General features: G+C 41.9%; 1 long non-coding RNA gene across 1 annotated transcript; it reads left to right on the forward strand.

The window, feature by feature from the left end:
- Positions 1 to 6,563: 6,563 nt before the first annotated feature.
- LOC128147572 (uncharacterized) lies at positions 6,564 to 7,957 on the forward strand. Its single transcript, XR_008237047.1, has 2 exons — positions 6,564 to 6,603; positions 7,600 to 7,957. It is a non-coding gene; the product is annotated as an uncharacterized LOC128147572 (long non-coding RNA).
- Positions 7,958 to 8,197: the final 240 nt, after the last annotated feature.

Genomic DNA, 8,197 nt, shown 5'->3' on the forward strand with positions numbered 1-8,197 from the left:
TGTTTGGAGTTCTTAATTTGTTTCATTTTAATTTTTTGCATACTGGTAATGTTACATCTATCAGTCTGTGCATGTGTTTTATTATATGTTAATTGTGATTTTCTGCTATCCAGTTGCTTGGACTAGTCAGGCTGAATAGCATTGCTGGAGAAGGGTTCCCAGTCACTTCTAGGGAAGTTTCAGAGGACCTCCCCATGTGGCATCCCACACCTTTTAGGTATATCCACCTCTGTTGCTCTCTTGAGTGTATGAAAACTTAATAATACAAAGGTAGAAACACTTGCACAAGACAGGATTTTAATTATCAAATCTGAAATTGTAAATTCAGAGCATCGCTGCAGCCAGAGTGAGTCATGCCTAGTGCAGCTTTACAGTGTTGCTTTTGAGAAATTGCTTTCCCCTGGTCACTTTCTTTGTTTTATGCACACCAAAAGATTACATTTCGAAAGGTTAGGAACGTGTGATTTTTAGAACAGTAAATAGTGTCAATTCTGAATTCTGACAGCGTAAATATACAAGTCAGCAGGCGCTGTTCTAATGGGGCTCCTTGAAGTAATATCTGACAGTTAGCAATGTTCAGAGACAGGTTTTGTCCCTGGCATTGGAATGAGTGGTTGGTACTCGCAGCAGAGAAATAAAATGCCTGCAACCCACCTGGAAAATTGTTTGTCCCCAACATCAGGGCTCTCTTTCTCCTCCACTCCCAATCGTTAGGGATTGGTGTAAATCTTGACTCCTTGGCTTTGTCTTTTGCAAAAAATCAAGCTATCCAAATTTACTTAGACTATTTCTGTTAGCCATAAAAAAGTGCTTGAGCATTTTCAGAATATTGTTTAAGCACTTGGATGTGAACAGCCCTTATTGATGTGTTCCACAGTGAGTGGAGAAAGCATTACATACCTTTTTAACTTCATTTGTTACTTTCTAGCTCTTGTCACAAGGTCAGCATTCTGCACAAGGTCATTCTGCACAAGGTCAGCAGAATTTTAGTCTACCTTCTCTCTACCATTTAACTGGTTAGTATGCTTTTGCTATAGGTCCACTGTAAAGTGAAAAATCCTTATCTTCTACATCTTTCTTCTTATGTTTTTTCCATATTTTTTTCAATAGCTGACCATCAAACTGATATGGTCATCTACAGTGTCACCTGGGTCCTTCCCTTGAGCTGCTAGCTAATTTGATACTCAAATCCAACTCTGTTTTCAAGTCAGTTTTTAATATTGTTGCTGCATGCTGCACCATACAAGGCACTTCTGTGCTATTTTAAAGTCAGAAGAGATCAGAAACTCAGGCACCTTTCTTACCTTTCATGTAATTTCAAAAGAAGCCTGGCCTGTGTAGATTCTGCTGAAAGGCTTTTATTTGAAACATTTCAGAGTCTTGTTTACCATTCAAAGAATATACTCATAAGTTATAGTATGTGCTGTTGGTGGAATATAATGCTAATAGTATGTGAAATCTGAATTGCAATTCAAAGGAAGAAAGTGCATAAGGTCAAAGGCCCAGCAGAATGGGAAATGTCACAATTAAACCAACCTACTTGAACTCAAGCACCTAAACAGAATTTAAGATTGAAAATATTTATGGCTTCTTGAATTAGTATTTCTAAGCTACCCCAAGGCTATTAACTAAAAGTGCAGCATTAAAGGATGTAGACATCACACTGCTAAGCATTTGCTGCTGTTAACTTTTAGGACTCCCTCTTTAGTGGTGCAATGCAAAATTCTGAATTAAAGTTCTTGACTGACGGTGTAATGGATGAGTGGACTTCAAGCTCCAAGTGGACTTCAGGTTGCTGTTGCACTGAGCGAGGAATTGACTAGGCTTAGCCAGTGGGAAACTCGTGAGAGGCATCCAAGCTTAAATCCTGCATCTTCTGAGGATTTGCTACCACCATACTGTGTGTTAGATGTGCTTCTTTTTGCTTCAGCTTTCCATTACAGCTTTTCACTGCCTGCTCGGCTTCCCTTTCAAGAAGGGGAGCAAGGAATTGTGGTACTTTCCTAGCAACTGCCAAAGATAGGTAAACTTTTCACTGGAGCAGCAGCTGGAACTCAGGACCCCCTTCCAGCCCTCCCACACAGAACTGGGTGTCCCATGGTACATGTGAGCTCTTTACATGCACATACTCTGGTGGTGAGTGCTTACTCTACAAAATCAGAACAGGCTCAACAGTAAGGGAATCAGAAAGTCCCCAAGCTACATTACTAACCTCCCGGGAAGTGGGAAAAATAGCTGGGGAAAATTCTGATAGAAGATGGAAATGAAGTTGATTTTTTTGGTAACTGTGGCATTAGAAGAACAGGCTTTTTGTATGAAGTCCGTTGTAAAGGATGGACTCCTATGATGGGAGAGATAGAAGAAGACCTGCCTGTGAATTCCAGGGAAATGTAGGAGATCAATACTAATGCATTTTGCATGGTTAAGGCTGAGTAATTTCAGAGCATGTGCAAAAATGGTATTCTGGGATATCGAATGTAGAAAGTGTGGGTGTGTACAAATGTTAGTGAAAGCTGAGACTGGGCTTTGAAGATCTAAATTTTGGATGTGATAGCTTTTAGCAGACAGGGGTCTTAAAAAGTTGCTGAATAGTATTAAGGTGGTGCACTTGATAAGGCAATTTTGGAACTGGTTTAAAACACCAGAAATATGTAAACATTTCACAGCAGTAGTGTTCAAAAATGGTTCACTTGGTATTTTTCAAACTTTCCAGCTTGCTTTGGAATGAAGCAAGTTTAGCAGGACAGGTTTCAACCCAAATGATTATTTGCGCGTGTGTGTAAAAGCCAGGGAATTTCACAACAGGTTGGTGCTCATCACTGCTCTGGGGTCAGTAACCTGTCAAACAGTTCAACATTTCCCCACTTTATCTTTTTGTCATTACAGTAACTTTTAGCCTGCTAATACTTGTGCATTCCAAGCTTTCTGCAGTACTGGGGGGGGAAAAGTGTTTCTTATGACTACTTACAGCAAGTGAAGTTCTATGTTTCAACTGTGAGATACCAGTATCATTCACTGGCACATATCTGTTAAGGGTGAGGCTTCAGGAATCTGAAAAAAATCTATGCAGATAATTCCCCTGTTCACGGATTTGATAAATATTAATTTCCAGATGAAATTGTAGGAAGAGAAAGTAATTGTGACAATTCTGCAGCATTAAGTGTATTTTAGGAACACAGGAATCTGTACGTATAACTGGATCTGGCATCTCCACAAGCTGATCATTTAATTCTGATACTCTTTGTGTCATCTTCAAAGGCAGAGACTTCGCTGTTCATCTCGCATTGCGTCATGTCTCTGACCAAGGCGGGGTGACCAGATACTCCCATTGTCACATCAGCCAAAAGTGTCATTGATGTCCCTTTAGCACTGGCATGCACCGGGTGTGGGCTGCATGTGTGTTCTAAGATATTTTTTTCTGTGATTAGAACTTGCCTTCTAATTCTGGCAAGCTTTACCCATAAAATCATACAAAGATGACATCTACAGTATGTCTAAGCCTGGAGAACCACACTGGACTGCTGCTGAAGCTCAGCGAAGTGGGAGATTTATGCAAGTAGAACTATTTCAGAAATAATTTGAAAACAGGTGCTACTCAACCGCAGCAGGAGACTGATCTGCTGTTGTATGCACAAAATTATTTTATTGCTGTGAATAATCTAATGTACCTTATGCAGCCTTTTCCTGGAAGTAGGCATATTTGAGTGGAATAGCTTGTAGGCTTTGTGTAACTTGAAGAATGCATATATGAAGAATGCTTGTAGTTTGGATTTTCTACTTGAATTTAAATGTCAGTAATCTTTAATGATGTTATGAATGTGAAAATACAAAAGATTGTATTAAGTTCAGTGTATACAAAATGTGTGAGCTGGGGTGCTTGCCCACACTATGAGCCACTTAATAAAAATAATGTTGAAATGCAAGATAATGCATATAAGTTGAAAGCAACTAGTTGCATGCCATTTTGCACTTCTTGTCTGATAATCATGTCTATCTGTCATGTCATTGTGTATAGATTATAAATTCCTGTGAAAAGGCGTCATGTGTTATGTCTGTAAACTACCAGTGCACAACTGTGGCACTGTATAGGCTTTTTTAAACGTTGAGTTGAGTAATTGAGAGTGAATACAAGACCTTATTTTCAGGACAACTTGTAGTGTCTGAACAGTCGAAGTTTCTCTGAGCTTTGAAAGCAACAGAATAAAAGTAGCAGAATCTCTCATTAATTTTATTAGGTCTACATCCTCTACCAAACAGACCAAAAAAAAAAGGTAGTTGAGATAATTAATAACTAAATACTTAAGCTGGCCTGACAGCTGGAGTAAATGTGTTGCCTTGTAGTATATTGATAGCCCTAGATTATAAAATATGTTCATCTTAACAATGGTTTTGGCATAAACTCTGACTAGTCATTTAAAATTATTTTAAGTACTGTTGGAATAGCTTAATAGTCCTGGAAGACTTTAACATTCATATTTTTTCTTTAATTTGAGATCCAGATTTTATAGAAATAAACAGAGTCCTATCATTTCATAGCTTGTTGGACTGAACTTTAATTTGGCGATGCTTTTAAAGAGAGATCTTCTGTGACAGAGATCTGTTCCAAAGATGCCAGAGGAGCTGCCTTGCTATTCCCCAGGAGTCACCATACACCATGCAAGCAAAAAGATAAATGCCAAGATAATGTGTATCTACGTTTGTAAAGTATGCATTTGCAATGTAATTAATCTATCACTTTTTCTTAAGCTAAAGTCAATAATACATCTCAAAACCGTGTGGAAAGATTCAGTAGCCCTGGTTGTCCAGCAGCTCAGGAAGAGGCAATTGTTCAGAAAATGGACTGCAACACAAAATCGAAACTGAGTATAGATTTATGTGTATGATTAAGACTATAAGGGATAGCACAATCAGTAAGCTTAAACTATTTATTTATTCTGTTGGTAATTTCTGGTTCATTGAACATGCTGAGGTGCCCTCATAAGTAATACCAGAAATGTACTGGCAGTAAAGTGTGCAGTCCTGGTAGACTGGTGTTGCAGGACAGATTGCAGAATTTGGAGAGATGTAATGAGACTGGATAGCACTACAGTATCCACAAACCGACAGCAGCTTGTCGATATCAAAAGCGGAATTCGTAAGGTTTCTTCCTGGTCCTGAAAGTATGAATAGCTAAAGGTGTCAGGAGAGGAGAGCAATCCTGTCTTTGTTGGCCCCTTGCAATCTCGGATACCTTGGGCAAATAGTGAAGTTCTGTTCTTGAGCAGCAGCTACATCATATCAAATCTCCTTGTGCAACAGGTCTTTCCTTTGCTTCAATTTAATATTAAATGTTAGTACCTTTTTCTTGTTGGAAAGGTAGTTTAATTTTATCTCCTCTTTTGCAATATTTATAGTGTGCTAATTAGTGCTATTTCCAACCAGTTACCTGTGCCTCCAGGTAATGGCTGTGCATATGTATGTGAAATTACCTGTTCACATCTAGTCACTCATCTTTGGAATGAACAACAGAACTGGGTGTTTTATTTATGGTGATGCAAGAGAGTGAAAGACCTGAAGTTCGATTTTTTTTTTTTTTTTTTTTTTTTTTTTGTCCTTTGTTGTCTTTTAGAGCTGGCACTTACCAAAATATTTTTGACCTGGAAAGTCAAGTAGAAGTGACTTCATTGACAGTAAATACTGAACTCTTTAGTGCCATTTTTACAGTTAAAAATTTAAGGGTAGGATTGTATGCTTAATTTGCAGAGGAAGTTTCAGGTTCATGATGTAGTCATGCATATTCAATAATTACTTCCTACAGTTTGACTGGGTTGGGGTAAGGGAAGACCAGGAAAGAAAGAAGTGATTTTTGTTTTTTTAAGGTTTTCTTACCTGTTTCAAAGTTTAAAGAAAACTTGCTATGCAAGAGAAGAAATCAAATTTCTTAGCTTAATTTGTAGAAAGTGTCAAGTTTTTTAAACAGGTATATTTTAATTTTTTTAATATAAAGTTTAATTTTCATTGTGTGGAAAACGGCATATACTTCAGAATAAAAATGTCAGCTTAAAAGATTCACCATGAAACAAGAAGCTTTTGCGGTGTCTTTCCTTCACCCTGTAATTAAAATTCTTCTTGGTGCTACAGGACACAACATTTGCTGTTATTCCCTATAACAATGTGAAGAGTTGTGCATCTCATCTTTATGCATGAAAATGATTTTCTTTGTTCCGCTGAGGAAAACCGTGTTTGTACGATTCTAAAGATAAAAATATAAATAGAACAATAAATCACCTTTAAAAGCGCAGAAATGGCCCAGGTGTGTATTTTAAAAGGAGAAAGACTGCGTGAAGTCTTTTATCTTCACAAGTTTAGCATCTTCTTAGTGTCCCAAAAACCGATCGCGTCCCGAGTCGGCGACGCCTGCGGGGTTGGCCCCGGGGGCTCCCTTCTTGCCTCCGCCATTTGCTGCCGCCCGCAAGCGGAGGGGGCCCGGCGGCGGCAGCCCCCTTCCCGCCCCCTCCGTCTCGCCCGAGGGCCAGGCGGAGGGGGCGGGAAGGGGGCTGCCGCCGCCGGGCCCGCAGCGACCAGCCGCGGGGAGGTGCCGCCATGCTGAGGCGCCGTGAGGCGGTGAGAGGGACCAGGCTTGTGGCGGGTGGGGGCGGTGGGCGGGGGTCCCGGGGCGTGATGAGAGAGGGTTCGGTGAGGGGAATGGGGTGGAGAATGGCGGTCGGGCCGCTGACTGGGGTCCGTTTGGGAGCCGGGGCCGGGGGTCGTCGCCTGCCCTGCTGCCGCAGTAGGTGGGGGATACGCGGGGCAATATGGCAGGGCTGGAGGCCGGCGGGCTGTGGCTGGGCTTTTGCGGGTGGTGGGGTGCTGCAGGCTCTGTTTTATCTCACAGCTGCCTCTTTTTTTTTTTTTTTTTTTTTTTTTTTTTTTTTTTAGGGGGTGGGAGTGTGAGCATGAATTAACAGGGAGTTAATTTGCAGCAGCAGTGAGTGCAGCAAGTGGAGCTGCGGCTTCGCCGTGCGTTGAACATGAGACTTGACACGATGCCTGTTACTCTGAGGAAAAAAATTATATAAGTCACGAACATTATAAGTGAGATTGTTTAAATTCGTCGGTACTGCAGACCCCTGGTGCTGCCCGCTTCCCACCCAGCTCTGGGGAAGGTTGTACTTGTGGAGTGCTTAGCACTGTAACAACAGGCACCACTGCGAAACGCAGGAAAATAGCAATATCGCCTTCAGAGCAAGTTTCAGAGAGTGGCAGGCAGGGTGCTGTGGAAAAGAGAGAATGGCCACTCATGGACAAATCCTTTCGCAACAGAGGGCAGAAATAAGGTTGCATGGGCCACGGTGGTTCTGGTATTTCCTAGCATTTGACATAACGGGGGGGCTTGACAGTAAAGTGCTGGTAGCACAGACTTGGGGGTGTAATTGCCAAGTGTTGCAGCAAAAGAAGAGGGAAACTGAAAGGGGGGGGGAGAAGCTTTCATTATATGTTACCTTAGTGACATGGACACGTGTTATCTCGTGGGAGAGAGCCACAGGATCTGTCACGTGCTGGATGTGCCAGCAGTGAGGACGTGTGTGTGCGATAAGCCCATGTCACTGGCATTTCCAGGTGCTGGAGAGCAGCAAAGGAGCTGAGGCATGCACTCTGCTCCAGCCTCTGATGGTGACAACCTCTGTGTCTTCTTCCTGACCATCCCCTCCTCATCTCTGGATCCACATCCTTCTCTGCTGGCCCATCTCAGTCCTCCTCTATCTCCTCACCCGTTTGTCACCTGCCTCCTTCACACAATCTGTGATCCACAGCTCCCTGCAGCCTGAGGCCTTCTGCAGCTCCTGGGCTCTGCGTCACAGATTAACGCCCACAATCTCTTTTACCCATTTTTCTCAATGACTGCTCAGTCCCCAACCTCCTTGTCCTTCATTCACTACACCTGTTGCTGAATCCACATTTTTATCTTTTGCCTTTGTGTAGGATAGGCTAAGCAGGGAACTAATTGAGAGCTCTGGAGGACAGGCTTTCTGCTTTCAGGTCCAGCTATACAGCACTGCAGGTAGTGGTAAGGTGCTTGGGAAATTACAGTTCGGTTTCATCAAACCCCAGCTGAGCAGCGTCAACCTTCAAATTTTCAAGGTGTTTGGGAAGATTCTTCATACAAGTCACAAAAGCCAGCACCTCAACCACCAATCTGAACTTCCTACCACCTAAT

Source organism: Harpia harpyja, chromosome 10 (assembly GCF_026419915.1).
Source record: "Harpia harpyja isolate bHarHar1 chromosome 10, bHarHar1 primary haplotype, whole genome shotgun sequence".
In the NCBI taxonomy this organism is placed as follows: domain Eukaryota; kingdom Metazoa; phylum Chordata; class Aves; order Accipitriformes; family Accipitridae; genus Harpia; species Harpia harpyja.